This window comes from Myotis myotis, unplaced genomic scaffold (genome assembly GCF_014108235.1).
Source record: "Myotis myotis isolate mMyoMyo1 unplaced genomic scaffold, mMyoMyo1.p scaffold_m19_p_2, whole genome shotgun sequence".
Lineage (NCBI taxonomy): Eukaryota > Metazoa > Chordata > Mammalia > Chiroptera > Vespertilionidae > Myotis > Myotis myotis.
This window is the reverse complement of record NW_023416324.1, coordinates 138,247,209-138,266,933: the sequence shown is the minus strand read 5'-3', so window position 1 is coordinate 138,266,933 and position 19,725 is coordinate 138,247,209. Positions and strand designations below refer to the sequence as shown.

At 42.0% G+C, this 19,725-nt stretch overlaps 1 pseudogene; it reads left to right on the top strand.

Moving 5' to 3' along the window:
• The first annotated feature begins 4,673 nt into the window (after positions 1–4,673).
• Positions 4,674–6,830, top strand: LOC118675694 (annotated as a pseudogene).
• The last annotated feature ends 12,895 nt before the right edge of the window (positions 6,831–19,725 follow it).

Sequence of the window (19,725 nt, the reverse complement as noted above, 5' to 3'; positions counted from 1 at the left end):
TCCTAAACATAGGGTGGGCTTATTCATCTTCAAATTCATTGTCATGAAAGAGCAAAATGGAACCTCAAGACAATTTTTCTGATGGTGGTGGTGTGGAGACCAGACAACAATGGGATGTTGGGGGTTAAAAGATAAGAGGGGACCAATTAGTCTTTACAGTTTCAAGTAATAAATATGTATCTTGTTGTTTTAAAAAAAAAAAAAAAAAAAAAAAAAAAAAAAAAAAAAGATAATATTGAATGTCACTAATTAAAAAATAGTATTAATAAAATAGAAGATGAGTTTATCTAAGCCTTACACAATTATAGCCCAAAACTCTCTCTTATAATGGGTTCAAGAATATTTAATCAAGACTGAGGATAATTAAGGACAAAGTTTATATTTTCCCCTTATTCCTTTTATATCCAACTTTCTCCTTCTTATACACTCCTATATTCATACACATTTTATTTCAACACCATTTACAAAAGCCCCTACGGATATCTTATTCAAGCAAATTTTCTCAGAAGTTGACAACTCAATCATTTGTATAAACAGCATTCAATGTGGACTCACTTAATACACTTTAATATATACAAATAGAGATGGGGATATAGAATTTATATGTGATATTATGGGCTCAATTGTGTCCCTCCAAAATTTATATGTTGATGTTCTAACCCCTATTATCTCAGAATGCGATTTTAGGGATAAGGCCTTAAAATAGGGAAATGAGTTAAATGAGGCCATTAGGATAGGCTGTCCTCCAATATGACTGGTATTTTTATAAGTAGAGGAAATAGGGACACAGACATGTAGAGGAAAAACCATGGAAAAACATGGGGAGAAGATGGCCATCTAAGCCAGGGAGAGAGACATCAGAAGAAACCAACCCTATCAACACCTTGTTCTCACGCTTTCAGCCTCCACCACAGTGAGGAAAAAATTTCCATTGTTTAAGCCAGGAAGTCTATGATACTTTGTTATGACAGTCCCAACAAACTAATACATGTGCTATAAAATTTAAAGCAGAAGCCCTGGCTGGTATGTCTTGGTTGATCATCTTCCCATCCAGTGGTTCTCAACCTTCCTAATGCCACGACCCTTTAACTCAGTTCCTCATGTTGTGCTGACCCCCAGCCATAAAATTATTTTCGTTGCTACTTCATAACTGTAATGTTGCTACTGTTATGAATTTTAATGTAAATATCTGATATGCAGGATGGTCTTAGGCAACCCCTGTGAAAGGGTCGTTCGACCGCCAAAGGGGTTGTGACCCACAGGTTGAGAACCACTGCAAGGTCCTAATTCAATTCCCAGTCAGGGGACATGCCCAGGTTGCAGGTTTGATCCCTAGTCAGGGTGCATACTGGTTGATATTTCTCTCTTGCATCAATGTTCCTCTATCTCTCTCTCTCCCTCCCTCTATTTCTAAAGTCAATTTAAAAAAAAAAAAAAAAAAAAAAAAGCCCTAACCGGTTTGGCTCAGTGGATAGAGCGTCGACCTGCGAACTCAAAGGTCCCAGATTCCATTCCAGTCAAGGGCAGGTACCCAGTAGAGAGTGTGCAGGAGGCAGCTGATCATTGTTTCTCTCTCATCAATGTTTCTAACTCTCTATTCCTCTCCCTTCCTCTCTGTAAAAAATCAATAAAATATATCTTTTTAAAAAATAAAATAACATTTTGAGCAGAAGAAGGAAAAAGGTGATACAATGTCTGACTCCTGGTAGATATATAAGTAGAAGGAAGAAAAAAAAGAAGTCCAGCATAAATGTGGGTCCCTTACTAATTTTGTTCAGTACCCGAATATCAAAGTTTTAAAGATTACAGTTAGATAAAAAAACCCAAAGAGCTGGAAAAGACATGACATCTCTCTTTTTTTTTTCATCTTGCTTTCTTTAATTGAAAAAATAAAAGCTCAGAGAGGTGACATTCCAAGTTCACTCAGTGTTAAAGGAAGCCAATACCCTGCTCTAGGCATGGAGCATGGTTAAAAACTCAGAGGGAAATGCCATGCCATTTCCAGGAGCATGGTAATTAGAACGGAAGAGTACCTCCCCAAAATTTGCATCATGATATCAGCAAAACAGCCTCACAGAGAGGATGGCTGGTGGTCCCATTTCTTAACTATAATTTTTACAGTATAAACCCTGAGGGGAGAAACAAAACAAAAAACAAAAGCAGAGCCTAGCAGCATAGGGCCTTCTCATGCAAACTACTTAATGAAGAAACACACTGAACTGCCTGCCTCCGTGCTGAACTGCTTCTGCCATCTGAGCCAGCCCTTATAAAGGTTTCCTGGAATCCTATTTCAACCAATAGTACAGCTTTCCCGATTCAATCAGAGCTGCGCAGCTCTGACCAACCAGAGGGACTCTATTCTGGCTATTCAGGGCAGTGTCTTTTGGGCCAGAGCTGCCTAGCTGAAGAGGGGCCTGGCCCAAGGCCCCCTGATCCTGGGGTGACCTCTCATCTCTGCTGTTTTCATAGCTGTGCTGCATCACAGTTGAGCTTTTTACACTGAATAAAGTTTCTTCTTAGCTGCACCCCAAATTAGAAATTTCTATTGGCATTGAATTGGCACCAATGGCCATCAGTTGACAGCAGGAACCCTCTAACTCTTCTACCTACTAGCCTTTTCCCTCCACTCACTTTTCTTTCATTCCAAAGTTAAAAAGAGATATCTATATATATAAAAGCCTAAGTGACCATTATGACCAAACAACTGAAATGACCGGAATGACCAGTCGACCAGTTGCTATGACATGCATTGATCACCAAGGGGCAGACGTTCAATGCAGCAGCTGCCCCCTGGTGGTCAGTGAGCTCCCACAGCCAACCTCCTGCAGCCCTTCCCCCACCAGCCAGCCAACATTTGCAGCTTCTCCCCCAAGCCAGCCAACCTCCCGCAGCCCTTCACCCTGCCTGGCCAGCCCCCCCGATCGGCCCCAATGGGGGGGCCGGCCAGCCAACCTCCCAGGTTCCCTCTCCCTGGCCATCTGGCCCCCTGATAGGCCTCAATCTCCAGCCAGGCCTAAGGACCCCACCCATGCACGAATTCGTGCACCAGGCCTCTGGTATGTTTATAAATGACAGGTTGCTGAAAAGGACAGAGTGACATTGAACGACTTTGGGTTATTGAACCCAAAGCAACTTAATTACTCATTTTGATCAGTGCCCACCCTTGGCAGATGGACTGGCAGGAGCTGTCTTTAGGAAATGCTGAAGCAAGATGGGTGAATATTCTTCTCTAAACCTGCAACAGAGAGACACATTAGAAAGGAAAATCAATAATTTTTAACAAAATAAAAACCTTTCCATAGACTCTCTCTTAAAGCTAAATATATAAGTCACTGAAGCAAGCTGATTTGTGCCTGCTCTGCCCATTGTCTACATTCTAGCCTAGCTGCTTTAGGGCTTGATTCAAAAAAAGAGGTAAGTCAGATTTGGGTTCAAAGAACAGAAAGCTCCTTTGTTTTCCAGGAATGTTAGGCTGAGGTAATATACCACATTTATAGAACCCTCCCCAAGGGGGAAAATGGCAGGTTTTCCACTAAGAAATAATTGATTTTGGAATGATAAGAAGGGAAGTTACTCTTGCATAAGCACGTCTGTCCTGACTGGCTATAATTTTTGGTTTTAGTTTGCTCTTTCAGGTCAGATCGTATAAATCATCATATTCGGACAGTTTAACTTTGTTAAACTATAGTTTGATTTTCTGGCATACTAAATCTAACTTAAGTGTTAAAATAAATTGGAGCCAAGCTTTACATTCAAACAAAGTCATAAACTCTACCATATTTGAAATTGAGCTGGTTGCTTACCAGCTTGAAAAGATTTATTGACTTAATCGTCTATTGTTTCCTATAGAATTGCATTTATATTAATGCCAAATTCCAAAAATAAGCAATTAAATGAGTTGAATATGAACACTTAATACTTTCTAAATTCACTGGGTATGATCATAGCAGGTTTAATTCCCTGGGATTACATACATCCTGTAGACATTATTGTACCCAGTTGAGAAATGATAAATATAGAGCCAGTTCTCATGATTCACTCTGGATTTTTTTTTTTCTCTTTGAGTTTGTGTTGAGTCTACCCAATCGAAATCAGTTTCTGATTCCATTTCTTCCTGAATTACTTCTCTAATTCAGATAACATACCTTTCTTTCAAATCCAGGTTCCAGTTCTTAACTTTGTCCTCTTCCCTTCCCCTCCCTGCTTTCAGATATTTTATTTTTGTTCCCATTCATTCAAAAATGTAGTGAACATCTACTAACACATGCATATGATTATGTACACACATGTGTATGTACATACACAAGGACATAGAGAATCTTCAGTTTATAACAACTCAGTTTATAAATTTCCAAACTCAACCCAAGTCTTTTGCATCACACACCAGAGTCTTTATGATTTGGCATCTTCCTATTAATCCATTCTTTTTTTTCCTCATCTTCCTTGTCTCATACTGTACACTCCAGAAACACTGACTTGCTTGCAGCTCCTCTCCACTGCTGGTCTTTGAATAGGATCTACACCTTAACTGAAACAAATCTAAAACCTCTTTATCAATGGACCATTTCTCTATCATCCTTCAGTCTGAATTCAGTAACCACCTCCTCTGAGAAGGTGATTATTCCAAACCTTCAGATAACAGCCCACCTGACTAACACCTTGATTGTGACCCTATGAAAGATGGGGCGGAGAAATTGGTGAGATTAAATTCGTGTTGTTTTAAGCTGCTACTAAAGATACCAATTTATTAGTATTTCCGAGGCACCTAGCTTGGCTGAACAATCCCAACTAGTGCCTTCTCTCTTCATTCTTAAGGGAAGAGAAGGAAGAAGGAAGGCAGGCCAGTATAAACTTTGATCACCTTCTTAATAATTTTTGTACAGTACCTGAAGATCTCAGTTTTAATGATTGAAAAGGTATAACCACTAATGTGGGTGACTTTGCCAACATCAGAAAGAACAATCCCAAAAAACTCTAACTCCTTTCCTTAAGCTTTAGTGTATGTATGTCTCTTTCATCTAGACTATAACTTCCAGAAAGGTGTGACCATGAACAGAACCATGACATTTTTGTTTCCTCAATCTCTAAGATAATTCCTAGCATACAATATGTCATCAATAAATACCTGATTTATAAACTATCAATGGAATAAACTTCCCATGCAAAAGTAATTGCTTCAATTCAGAACACCAAGAAAGTGTCTTCCCTGATTGTTGCTGCTGGTGTTGGTGAATTTGAAGCAGGCATCTTCAAGAATGGACAGACCTGTGAGCATGCCCTGCTGGCTTACACACAACATGTGAAATAACTGGATGTTGGTGTTAACAAAATGGATTCCACTGAGCTGCCTTGCAGCCAGAAGAGAGACAGGGATATTGTTAAAGTCAACACCTACATTTGAAAAAAATGGCTACAACCCTGACCACATTGCTATGACAGATATCTTTGACAGACACATTTGTGCCAATTTCTGGTCAGAATGGTGACAACATCCTGGAGCCAAGTGGTCACATGCCAGTGGAACCATGCTGCCTGAAGCTCTGGATTGTATCCTGCCACCAGCTTGTCCAGTTGATAAGCTCCTGTATTTGCCCCTCCAGGATGTACTGTCCCTGTGGGCTGAGTGGAGGCTGGTCTTCTCAAACCAAGCATAATGGCCACCTTTGCTCCAGTCAATGTTAAAACTGAAGTGAAGTCATTGAAATGCACCAGGAAGCTTTGAGTGAAGCTCTTCCTGGGGACAATGTGGGCTTCGGTATCAAGAATATGTCTGTCGCCGAAACCGGTTTGGCTCAGTGGATAGAGCGTCGGCCTGCGGACTGAAAGGTCCCAGGTTTGATTCCGGTCAAGGGCGTGTACCTGGGTTGCGGGCACATCCCCAGTAGGAGATGTGCAGGAGGCAGCTGATCGACGTTTCTCTCTCATCGATATTTCTAACTCTCTATCTCTCTCCATTCCTCTCTGTAAAAAAATCAATAAAATATATTTAAAAAAAAAAAAAGAATATGTCTGTCAAAGATGTCCCTCATAGCAATGCAGTTGGTGACAGCAAAAATGACCCACTATGTTCTGCCAGGGTGATTGAGTGTCAACCTATGAACCAGGAGGCCATGGTTCAATTCCAGGTCAGGGCACATACCCAAGTTGCTGGCTGGATCACCAGTGTGGGGTGTGCATGAGGCAGCCAATTGATGATTCTCTCAGAATTGATTTTCTATCTCTCTCCCTTACTCTCTGAAATCAATAAAAACATATTTTTTAAATTGTATTTTATTTCTTAAAGTATTACAAAGAATAGTACATATGTTTCCTTTTTTTCCCCATTGACCTTCCCCTGGCCTCCCTTACCCCCAGTCTCTTGTGTCCATTGGTTATGCTTATATGCATGCATACAGGTCCTTCAGTTGATCTCTTACATCCCCCCAAAACATATTTTTTAAAAAGACCTATCAAAGGAAGCTGCTGACTGCACGGCTCAGGTGATTATTCTGAACCATCCAGGCCAAATCAGTGCTGATATGCACCTCCGCTGGATTGTCACACAGCTCACATTGCTTGCAAATTTGCTAAGCTGAAGGAGATAATTGATCATCATTCTGGAAAAATGCTGGAAGATGGTCCAAAGGTTTTGAAGTTTGGTGATGCTGCCATCGTCGATATGGTTCCTAGCAAGCTCATGTGTGTTGAGAGCTTCTACCTTCCTCTGGGCCATTTTGCTGTTGATGACAGGAAACAGATAGTTGCTGTGGGTGTCATCAAAGCAGTGAACAAGAAGGCAGCTGGAACTGGCAGTCACCACGTCTGCCCAGGAAGCGCAGAAAGCTAAATGAATATGATCTCTAATACATGCCAGTAAGCCCTAATCTATTACTGATTACCTTAATGGGTAATAGAAGAATAGTCTCAGAACTGTTTGTTTCAATTGGTCACTTAAGTTTAATAGTAAAAGACTGGTCAATGATCACAATGCACCGTAAAACTACAGAAGGAAAGGAGATTCTGTGGACCGTGTGTGTGTGTGTGTGTGTGTGTGTGTGTGTGTGTGTGTGTGTGGTAGTTTTTAAGTTATTAGCTTGTAAAATCAGTACTTTTTAATGGAAACCACTTGACCGAAAATCTTTCACAGAATCTTGAAAAGATTCCCATTAAAACAAAGTTTAATGAGAATAAATAAGTAAAATAAAATAAAATAAAACCAGCAAAGCAAGTTGAATCCTTCTGACTTGTGGAATCTCTTCTGATTTCTCCTTCTGCCACCTCATTTCTGCCTCTTGTGCTGCATTTCTCTTCTGCTTCCAGCCAGAGAAAGTTTTGGGGTCAAGCACTCATCTGATTAGATTGGGACTACCTGGATAATCCAGGACAATCTCCTTATTTCATGGTCCGTAATCTTCGTTACATCTGCAAAGTCCCATTTGCCATGTAATATCACAAACATACTTACAGGTTCTGGAGATTAGAATGTGAACATTTTGAGGAGCCATCATTCTGCCTACCACAGTGCCAATTCAACATTATAGTTTTAAAATATTTCTTGTCCATTATTTACAGGGATGAAATACTAATAAAAATATAACATTTAAATTTATTTATTAATTTACTCCCTCTGGCTAAAACAAAGGGGAAAACTTAAACAAAATATTTCCTATAATTTTGTCCTCTTTATCTTCTTCTGAAATTCTAGTTGGCTCATTCCTGGATCCAGATTTGATTATAATTCATTGCTAAATATGGAGTTCTTCTCTGTGTATTTGCCTACACTCAAGCATATACACGGAGGTATGAAGGTTGTTTGTAAAATGTCCTTTCACAGTTTACTGAGTGTTTCTCTTTGTTTGTTTGTTAAAATGCCATGCATTAGGCAATACTACAAAATAAAATAGCTAAACTTTATGTGTCTCATCTCATCGAAGGCATCACTGCTCTCCCAGACACGTGGTTCCCACTCCTTTCAGGAATTCTGTGTGTACATATGCCTGCTGCAGCGATTTACTGCCACCCTGCAGAAGTTATGAAAAGGAATGCTTTGTGCAAATATGTATCCACATTCCAGGGCCTAGCAGTCTTTTTAGAGCCTAGCACCCTGCTTAGCCCATAGTCAGTGTATATTTGGTGCTTATATATATTTATACAATTAAAAGTAAGGAAGCAGAGAAGAACATGAATGGGGTTACATAAAGCAGAAGAACAGCAAATGCAAATTATACTTTCTCTACTACCAGTAGAAAGACCTAAAACTTAATGTAAAATAGGAACTCATAAAATCCAACATCATAAAATGAAAATTAAGTAATTTGTATTTATGCATTGACTTAATTTCTCTTTAAAAATGCAACATATGCCTTACAGGCAAGGTCTTTAAGTTTTAAATGTTAATGCTTTCATTTTTTGTATCTCAAAGATAAATAAAAAGCTCCAACAGTGAGCTAAGTACTATACAATATTGAAGGAGAATGAACAAGGGGGCTGAGTCTTACAGTGTTGAGCTAAGGAGAATGCACACTAATTAAAAAAAAAAAAAAAAAAAAAAAAAAAGACCAGGACCCTTGAGGAAAGACATTGTAATAAAATAGCAAGTGTAAATCATAGTAATTTCCCTATTTGCCCAATCCTTTCCCCTCCCTTCCCAAAGGCTTTTCTCAGGTAATTATAAACTGTGGAAAGGGAATACATAGAAGCTTTTGAGGGATGTTGGATACAAAGTCTGAGTGAGCACTGAGTTCAATACCCAGTGAACCAAAGTGATTAAAAAGGCGGGGCGGGGGGGACAGGGGGAGTTTCAGCAGGAACACTGCTTTCTATGGGCCAATGAGACAGGAAGAAAAGTAATAAAAAGAAATCTATCGAATAACATTAAGGACAGTTCAATGATATTATGGAGGCAGTGGGAGGTTATATATATATATAAAGAAATAATTGTCATGAATAAAAAGCTGTGTTATCCAATGACAAATTTAAAATAATCTTTTTTAATAAGACAATTCTTACATCTGAAGTTCTTTATGAAAGTTGTATTTTGTTTCTCAAAGATTTACTTTAGACATTAGATATCAAAATACCTATTTTAAACATGTGTTTATTCAACAAATATTTATTCATTGTTTATAACATACCAGGCTCTTACATTGTAGCGGTGGAAATCAGACCAGGAGCATAAATAAGTAAATGATATAGCATATTTGAAGGCACTAGGTCCTATGCAGAAAAGAAAAAGTAAACCAGGTTAAGGTGTGCCAGCAGTGCCAGGATGAAAAGCTGGGCTATAATTTTAAGTGAGATTGCTATGGAAGCCTCATTGTAAAGTCAAGGTGAGTGTTAGCTATTGCAGCTATTGGTGAGAAAATATTCTAGGGGAAGAAATGGCTAAGGCAAAGTTCCCAAGATGGGAGCATACTGGCATGATGCTCCCATACCGGAAATCAAGAAGGTCAGCATGGCTGTGGTAGAGTAACCAGTGGCAAAGCAGTCGAAGATGCGGTCAGAGAAGTAATGGAGGGGCCAGGTCATGTAGATACTTTGTAGGACTTTTAAGGATTTTGGTTTTGTCTGAGGGAAATGAGAATTCATGAGAGAATTTTGAGCAAAAACAGCCATGACCAGACTTATGTTTTCAAAGAATAACCTTGAATTCAGTGTTGGTGACAAACTGCTGAGGGACAAAGATAGAAGCAGGGAAACCACTTAGAAAGCCATTGTAACTATCCAGGTGAGAGATGATGATAGTTCAGATCCTAGAAGGAGAAAAGGAAGTAGTAAGAAGTAATTATACTACATATATTTGGAGGCTTATCCCAAAAGGATTTCCTGATGACAATAGAGTATGAAGGAAGGAGAGGGCTTGAGGATGACTCTAAAGTTCTAGTCCAAGCAATTTGAAACATGCTATCAGCCAAAATAGGGAAGGCTGCAAATAGAATTAAATAAACAAGATTTCAGTTTTAGGCATGACATGCCTATTAGCCATTCAAATAGAGATGGCAGGCAGGCAGTTGTTTATATGAGCCTGGAGACCTAGAGTGGGGTTTGGTCTGGAGATACAAATTTGGAAGTCTTCAGCATTTAAAAGGTATTTGAAGACATGTGATGAGCAATATTACATAGAGAATCAATATAAATGAAGATGAGAAGAGGACCAAGTCACACACCTACGTACTCCAGCATCAAGAGACTAAGAGAGCCCTGGCTAGGTGGTTCAGTTGGTTGGAGCATCATCCCATACATCAAAAAGCTTGTGGGTTCAATCCCCAGTTGGGGCACATATGGGAAGCAACAATTGATGTTTCTCCCTTCCTTCCTCTCTCTCTAAAATCAATTTTAAAATAATGCTCGGATGAGGATTTTTTTAAAAAAAGAAAGACTGGGAAATGCAGAGAAAATGATGATGGAATATGAGAAGGAACAACCAATAAGGTGGAAAAAAAATATGATGGGAACTGGAGACCAAGTGAAGGAAATGTATTAAGGAAGATAACATGACCACTATGATAGGGGTCACATACAATGAGGACTGCAAGTTGACCACTGCTTTTAGTAGTGTGGTGTTCATAGGTGACATTGGTAAGAGCAATTTCAGAGGATTAGGGGGAGTGACAGTTCAACTGGAATCAGTTTAAGAGAGAATGAGAGGTGGAGATTTGGAGATTCTGAAAATAAAGGAATCTTCAAGAATTTTTGAAGCAAAAGGTAGCTAAAAAATAAGAAAGTACATATCTAATAAGAGGAATAGAAGAAAATAATTAAGCAAACAGAAGAAAATAATTAAGCAAAAAAAAGAATGATGGAAAAGCTCTTGTCACTGGATTACATTAATATCTAATATTTGGATATGTTATGTTATTAAGCAAAGTTTTAGACATTACTCACTCTAATAAAATTTGAAAGCTGCTTAAATATGTATTTAGAGTCATAAAGTTTTCTAGCAAGAAAGAATCTTCAAAATTCTTCAACACTCCAGGCAGGTAAATACATTTGTTACAGAGAGGAATTTGTGACAAACTCAAAATCTAAATTTCTCAGCTCTCAGTATTATCTTTATTGTTCATTGGTGGTATTTAAAGAAAAATGCAATACTTTTTATGGCACATATTTGCATATAACATGGAATAAATTAAAGATATAAATATGTTACCTTGATACATTTATGTACTATAATATGATCACAGTCATAGCAACATTTATCCCATTAGATTGCTATAGTACAATATTGTTGTCTATATTCACTATCCTATGCATTAGATCACCATGATTTATTTACTACTTGTTGCAAGTTTAAACCTTTAAAAAACATCAATTTTAGCCGTCCCTCCTCAATCACCTGGTAACCACCACTTTACTCTGTCTTTTTTGCATTTGGCTTTTTTTAGATTCCACATATGATATTGTACAGTATTTGTCTTTCTCTGTCTGACTTATCTCACGATCTCACTTAGCATAATGTACTCAAGGTCCATCCATATTGTTTAAAGTGGCAGGATATCCTCCTTTCTCATGGCTGAATAATTTTCCATTGTGTATATACACTACATCTTTTTTATCCATTCATTCTTTGATGACCGTTGAGCTTGTTTTCCATATCTTGGCTATTGTGAATAATGTTGCAAAAAACATGGGAGTGCTGATTTCTGTCTTTCTGGGTATACACCCTGTCCTGGAATTGCTGGATTATATGGCAGATATATTTTTAATTTTTTAAAAGAATCTCCATATTATTTTCCATTGTGACTGAATATTGGTTGGACTGATTTACATTCTCACCAACAGTGTATAATGATTCCCTTTTCACTACAATCTCACCAGCACCTGTCGTTTCTTATTTTCTTAATGACAGCCATTTTAAGGAGTATAATGATATCTCATTGTGGCTTTGATTTGCATTTCCCTGATTAGTGATTCTGAGCATCTTTTTATGTGCCTGTTCACCCTTTTGAAGTCTTCTTTGGAAAAGTGCCTAGATAGTTATTTTGCCCATGTTTAATCTGATTTTTTGCTGTTATTAAATTGCATGAATTCTTTACGTAGTTTGGATATTAACCTCTTATCTGAAATACTAGAGGCGCAGTGCACAAATTCGTGCATGGGAGGGGTTCCTTGGCCTGGCTGGTGATGGGGGCCAATTGGGGTCATCTTGCCCAGTCCCAATCAGGGCCGATCAGGGCCAGCAGGTTCAGGGGAAGAGGGGAGACCATGGGAGGTTGGCCAGCCGCAGAAGGTTGGCTGTGGGAGCACACTGACCACCAGGGGGCAGCTCTTGCATTGAGTGTCTGCCACCTGGTGGTTAGTATGAATCATAGCTACCAGATAGCTGTCTGGTCCTAACGATCACTTAGGCTTATATATATACAAGCATTGCCCCCCACCCGGCAGGGTCACAGATCTGGTCGCGGACTGCGGACAGCCTCAAGCACTGCCCCCTGCCCAGCAGGGTCACAGATCTGGGTCCCAGACCGCGGACAGCCTTGCTTGCTGCCGCCTGCCTTCAGTATGCAAATTAGCCGCCATCTTGTTGCTTCAGGGTGGGGGTCCCCACTGGGGTGCCTGGCCAGCCTGGGTGAGGGGATGATGGCTGTTTTCAGGCTGGTGCGCAATTGAGGATCCCAACCTCTTCTTTTTTTCTTTTTCTTTTTTATTCTGGGATTTATTTACCTGCTATGGCTGTCACTGGAGCTGAGAGCCGGCTTTAGCTCTGAGGCTCGGCTTCAGCTCTGAGACCTCAGCTGCTGAAAGCAGGGATCTGGGTTTGTTTGGGTTCTATAATTGTAACACTGTTGCGATCCTACTGGCTGAAGCCCAGCTGGCTGAAAGCAGGTTTCTGGGGAATGTTTAGCTTCTATATTTGCAACATTGTTTCTTAGAGTTGCAGCTCAGAGGCCGGCAGCAGCAGGCGGGGAACCTTGGCTTCCTCCATCACTGGAGCAAGCAAGCCTCCTATTCACTTCAGCTGCCTGGCTGCCGGCTGCCATCTTGGTTGGCAGTTAATTTGCATATATCCTGCTGGATTAGCCAATGGGAAGGGTGTCTGGGTTATGGTCAATTTGCAAGTTTCTCTTTTATTAGATAGGACTAGAGGCCCAGTGCACAAATTCGTGCACTGGTGGGGTCCGACCAGCCCAGCCCAATCAGCAGATCGGAGCTGGGCCTGTCAGGAGGAGACAGCAGGAGGTTGGCTGGTGAGCCCGCCCCGACCAGGGCACAATCAGGACCGGGCCGGCTGTGGAGAGGGGCAGCAGGCGATTGCCCACTGGGCCCTGCCCCCAATTGTGATGGGAGTCCAATTGGGGGCAGGGCCAGCTGTGGGGAAAGGCTGAGGGCCAACTGGCCCCACCCCCAAATGGGGTCAGAGGACCGATCAGGGGTCAGTGTCCAGGGAAGGGGCCATGGGAGGTTGGCTGGCTGCTGCCGTCAATGAGGTGGGAAAGGCCGATCAGGGGTGGGGCTGGCCAGGGAAGAGGCTGTGGCCCATTGGAGGCGGGGCCGGCTTGGGGAGGGGTTGTAGAAGGTTGGCCAGCCAGCCCCACCCCCAATTGGGGTAGGGGGGGAAATCAGGGGCAGGGCCGGCCAGGGGTAGGGGCTGCGGGCCAATGGAGGTGGTGAGGGCCCATCAGGGGTGGGGCCACCTGGGGGAGGGGCTGCAGGAGGTTGGCTGGCTGGCTCTGGCCCCTATTGGGGTTGGGGGGGCGATCAGGGGTGGGGCCGGTCAGAGGGAGGGGCCACGGGAGGTGTGCCAGCAGACCCCACCCCTGGATCAGGCTGGTTCTCTGGCCACAGTGGGCATCATAGCGACCAGTCATTCTGGCGTTACAGTCACTGGCTTTTTATATATATAGATAGATGGCTTGCAAAAAAGTTTGTCTCACCCTAGCTGGCTTGGCTCAGTGAATAGACTGAAAGGTCCCGGGTTCAATTCTGGTCAAGGGTACATGCCCAGGATGAGAGCTCAATCCCCAGTAGGGGGCATACAGGAGGCAGCCAATCAATGATTCTCGTCATTGATGTTTCTATCTCTACATCTTGCTTCCTCTCTGAAATCAATAAAAATATTTTTTAAAGTTTTCCCCATTCTTTAGGTTGTCTTTTCATTTTGTTAATTATTTATTTTGCTGTGCATAAGCTTTTGAATCCAATGTAGTCTCATTTGTTCAGTTTTGCTTTTTTTGTGTGTGTGCTTTTGTTGTCATGTCCAAAAAAAAAAAAAACTCATTGCCAACACTAATTTATAAAAGTTTCTGCCCTATGCTTTCTTTAGGAGGTTTAGAGTGTCAGTTCTTCTATTTAAGTCTTTAATACATTCTGAGTGAAATTGTTAGTGAGATAGGGGTCCAATTTCATTGTTTTGTATGTGTTTCTCCACTTTCCCCAGTACCATTTGTTGACGATACTCTCCTTTCCACATTGGGTAGTCTTGGTTCCACTGGGCTCTGTGTCTATTTTTGTGCCAATACCATACTGTTTTTATTTCTATGACTTTGTAGTATAGTTTGAAATCAGGACATATAATACCTCCAGCTGTGTTCTTTTTGCTCAGAATCTTTTGTGGTTCCACACAAATTTTAGAATAGTTCCTTCTATATAGTTTCTTCCATAGCTATATTTCATATTTTGATGGGAATGGCACTGGATCTGTAGATGGTTTGGGGTAGCATGGACACTTTAACAATATTAGTTCTTCTGATTTATTAACAAATTTATTTATTTCTTTTATTTCCTTCAGCTGAGTTTTTTATTCATTATATAGATGTCTCACTTTTATTAAATTTATTTCTAATATTTTATTGTTTTTGATAAAAATGCGATAATTGTTATGAATGCATTCCTTTCTAGGAATGTATAATATACATATACTAAAGGCAAACTTTTTTGCAAGCCATCTATCTATATATATAAAAAGCCAGTGACTGTAACGCCAGAATGACTGGTCGCTATGATGCCCACTGTGGCCAGAGAACCAGCCTGATCCAGGGGTGGGGTCTGCTGGCACACCTCCCGTGGCCCCTCCCTCTGACCGGCCCCACCCCTGATCGCCCCCCCAACCCCAATAGGGGCCAGAGCCAGCCAGCCAACCTCCTGCAGCCCCTCCCCCAGGTGGCCCCACCCCTGATGGGCCCTCACCACCTCCATTGGCCCACAGCCCCTACCCCTGGCCGGCCCTGCCCCTGATTTCCCCCCCTACCCCAATTGGGGGTGGGGCTGGCTGGCCAACCTTCTACAACCCCTCCCCAAGCCGGCCCCGCCTCCAATGGGCCACAGCCTTTTCCCTGGCCGGCCCCACCCCTGATCGGCCTTTCCCACCTCATTGAGGGCAGCAGCCAGCCAACCTCCCATGGCCCCTTCCCTGGACACTGACCCCTGATCGGCCCTCTGACCCCATTTGGGGGTGAGGCCAGTTGGCCACAGCCTTTCCCCACAGCTGGCCCTGCCCCCAATCGGACTCCCATCACAATTGGGGGCAGGGCCCAGAGCGGGGGAGGTGGGTCCCTCAGCCAGGCCTGTGCCCTCTCATAGTCTGGGACCCCTCGGGAGATAACGACCTGCTGGCTTAGTCCTGCTCCCGGGTGGCAGAGGGCAGGCCCAATCCCTAGGTGCAGCCCCTGGTTGGGCTCAGAGCAGGGCCGATTGGGGAGTTGGGGTGCCACCCCCTGTCATGCACAGAGCAGGGCAGATTGGAAGGTTGTGATGCCACCCTCAGTCACGCTCAGGGTAGGGCCGTTTGGGGGGTTGGGGCACCGCCCCCTGTCACACTCAAGGCAGGGTCGATGGGGAGATTGCAGTGCCACCCCCTGTCATGCACAGAGCAGGGCCAATCAGGGGGTTGGGGCACTGCCCCCTGTCACGCACAGAGCAGGGCCCATCAGGGGGGTTGGAGCTCCGTACTCTGTCATGCACAGAGCAGGGTCAATCAGGTGGTTGGGGAGCTTCCCTCTGTCACACACAGAGCAGGGTGGATCAGGGGGTTGGGGCGCCGCCCTCTATCACCCACAGAGCAGGGCCGATCAGGGGGTTGGGGCGCCGCCACTGTCACACTCAGCGCAGGGCCGATGGGGAGGTTATGGCTCTACCCCATCACACACAGAGCAGGGCCCCGTGGGCGGGGGGGGCGGGGGGGAGTTGGGGCGCCGCACCCTGTCACACACAGAGCCGCAGGGCAATCAGGGGGTTGGGGAGCTCCCCCCTATCAGGCACAGAGCAGGGCTGATCAGAGGGTTGGGGTGCCTTCCCCTGTCATGAACAGAGCAGGGCGGATAGTGAGGTTGTGGCCCCGCCCCCTGTCACACACGGAGCCACAGGGCGATCAGGGGTTTGGGCGCTGCCCCCTGTCACGCTGATCCCTGTGCTGGGAGGCCTATCAGCTCCGCTGATCCCGGTGCTGGGAGGCATATTACCCTTTTACTATATAGGACAGAGGCCTGGTGCATGGGTGGGGGCTGGCTGGTTTGCCCTGAAGGGTGTCCTGGACCAGGGTGGGGGTCCCCACTGGGTTGCCTGGCCAGCCTGGATGAGGGGCTGATGGCTGTTTGCAGGTGGTCACACACCCTTCAGGGTGGGGGTCCCCACTGGGGTGCCTGGCCAGTCTGGGTGAGGGGCTGAGGGCTGTTTTCAGGCTGGTGGGTGACTGAAGCTCCCAACTGCTCCTTTTTTTCTTTTTTTTTATTCTGGGCCAGCTTTAGCTCTGACTCCATCTCTGAGGCCTCTGCTGCTGAAAGCAGGTATCTGGTTTGTTTGGGTTCTATAATCGAGACACTGTATCAACTCCAGCTCTGAAATCCCGGCTGGCCAGCTAAAAGTGGGTTTCTGAGGTTTTGTTTAGCTTCTATATTTGTTACAATGTTTCAAACTGCAAGCTCAGAGGCCGGCAAGGCAGGCGGGGAACGTTGGAGTCCTCCATCACTGAAGCAAGCAAGCCTCATGTTCGCTTCCAGCTGCCTGGCTGCCGGCCACCATCTTGGCTGGCAGTTAATTTGCATATCACCCTGATTAGCCAATGGGAAGTGTAGTGGTCGTACGCTAATTACCATGTTTCTCTTTTATTAAATAGGAATTTTATTTTAGAAACTCCCTGTCTCTTAAAATCATAAATTTTACTGCTACATTATCTATGTCTATGTTCCTCCTTTTTTATTCTCTTTAGTGTTATAATAGTCAATTCTATGCTACTCTAAATTCTTTCTGGATCAAGGTAGTACATAAACACAAAAATTAAATAAAGAATTTTGACACTATTAAGCCCTTTCTCTCTTTCTTCCTTTCCTCCATTTATTCTCTTCATTTTTATGTTTCACCTACATTTGTCAAATGAAGACTATGTTCCAAGCACAGTACTACATAAGAGCAAAGAGGGGATTTTTCTAAAAGGGGAGACAGTTTAGCTTCATTTGTTACATTTAACTATACTATAGCAAGAGGTATAGTGAGAGGGTATAGTAAGAACTAAGTGCAAGTAGAGATGAGCACAGGATCCCGTTGGAGCACACTTGTACTATTTTCCTAGTTCCTCTCTTACTTCCGAGACTTAGATATCCTATCTCTGCCTCATTTTCTGAGGCCACAATTCTTTCTTTTCTTTCTCTTTTACTAGCACCATAATTTCATCTAAATGCTTCAATGTCCAGTTCTTTTCCATACCAACTACCAAACCTGTGAGCATGTATACCATATTCCAATCTGAATTTGTAACAATAGCTGTCTTTAAGACTTGCATTACCATTTTAGGCAGTATATATACATACAAATATTCTGGAACTTGAGAAATATGGAGTGTTAGTAATTATTTACTCTTATTATCAACTACTAAGATTCCTAAAACACAAATTTTGAAATGTACTTAATGTCTCCATTTTTATTGATTTCCATTCTTCCTCTAAAATGTTTTTAAATTTGATCCTTCTTCACACCCATTACCACCACCCATATCAATAACTTCATCAGTTCATGTCTGAATTAGTGAGCAACCTCCTTTACACTTTCCTCTATGCCTAGTTCTATCTAGTCTGGACACATATCTCACTAAGACTACCCATCATATCACTTCTTAACTAAAAAGACAATATAATGAGTACCAGGGTTTTTTTTATGTTGTTTTTGTTGTTGTTGTTTTGTTGTTGTTGATTTTTAGAGAGAGAGCTAGGGAGAGGAATAAAGAGATAGAAACATCAATGAGAGAGAAACATTGATTGACAGCAAAACATTGATTGACAGCCTCCTGCATGCTTTATATTGGGATTGAGAACACAACTTGAGCATGTGCCCTGATGGGAATCAAACAAGTAACGTCTTGCTTCATGGGTCTATGCTCAACCACTGATCCACACCAGCCCAGGAAGTATCAGTTTTGTGTTCAGAATTGTGATAAGCACACAAAAATTTTAGCAAGAATATACATGCATGAAATATTTGCAAGACATATAAGAAAGAATTAACTTCTGGAATAGTTGAGAGAAAAAATGATATATATTATACATATACTAGAGGCCTGGTGCATGAAATTCGTGCATGGGGGGTGGGGTGTCCCTCAGCCCAGTCTGCACCTTCTCCAATCTGGAACCCCTCAGGGGATGTCTGACTGCCCATTTAGGCCCGATCCCACCGGCCATCTTCTGTCCACATGGGGGCAGCCATCTTGTGAGTTGGAGTGATGGTAAATTTGCATATTACTCTTTTATTAGATAGGATATTATAATATATACATAAATAGGCAAAGCAAAGAATCCAACAGAAATTGGTTAAAGAATATCAATGATCACTTCACAGAAGAGAAAATCCAAATGTATCATCAACATTTGAAAAAAAATGCTTGTCTCAATTATAATCAGAGAAATGCAAACAAAACCAAGTAATGTGTTTGTTTGTTTGTTTCACAGTAGCATTGGCAACATTTAAAAGTCTTACAATACTGTGCTGGGGAAAATATTGGAAATATGATCCATTCAGATACCACTAGTGAGAAGGTAAATTTTTATTACCATTTTGGACAGCTCATTCTAAAATTACAAGTATACATAATCTACAATCCAGATATTCCAGGTATATGTCCTAGAGAAACTAGAAAGATACACATGAGGGGACAAGTACAACAATATTAATTATAGTAGTGTTTTAATAATAAAATATTTAAAAATAAACAATGTAAAGCCCAGCCTGTGTTTCTCAATGGTTGAGCATCAACCCATCAACCAGGTCATGGTTCGATACCTGGTCAGGGCACATGCCCAGGTTGTAGCCTAGATCCCCAGTGGGGGATGTGCAGGAAGCAGCTGATCTATGATTCTCTCTTATCATTGATTTTCTATCTCTCTCTCCCTTTTCCTTCCTCTCTGAAATCAACAAAAATATTTTAAATAAATAATATAAAGAGAAATAATCAAATTTTATCCATATGGTGGATCAAAGTAATGAATTTTAAAGTATTTATGCTGATAAGAATCAGCAAGGATGACTATCTAAAACATAAAATTAAGTGTAAAATGACAAGAAGCAAGTCAACAGAGTACATGTAAAAACAGAATATAATACCATATTTTGTTATGAATGCATTTATATGTGACTGAGTGTACACACATGAAGCCCATGATAGTGGCTGCTGTTACAATGGGGGAAGAGAAATCAGCCTGGATCATAGTTTAAGAAAATACTAGTTTTATCTGTAATACTTTTAAAAATTGATGCCCTATATTGGGTCAAGTCATAAGTATTAGCTAAGATTTGTACTTTTTCTTTATGTTTAAACATTAACCA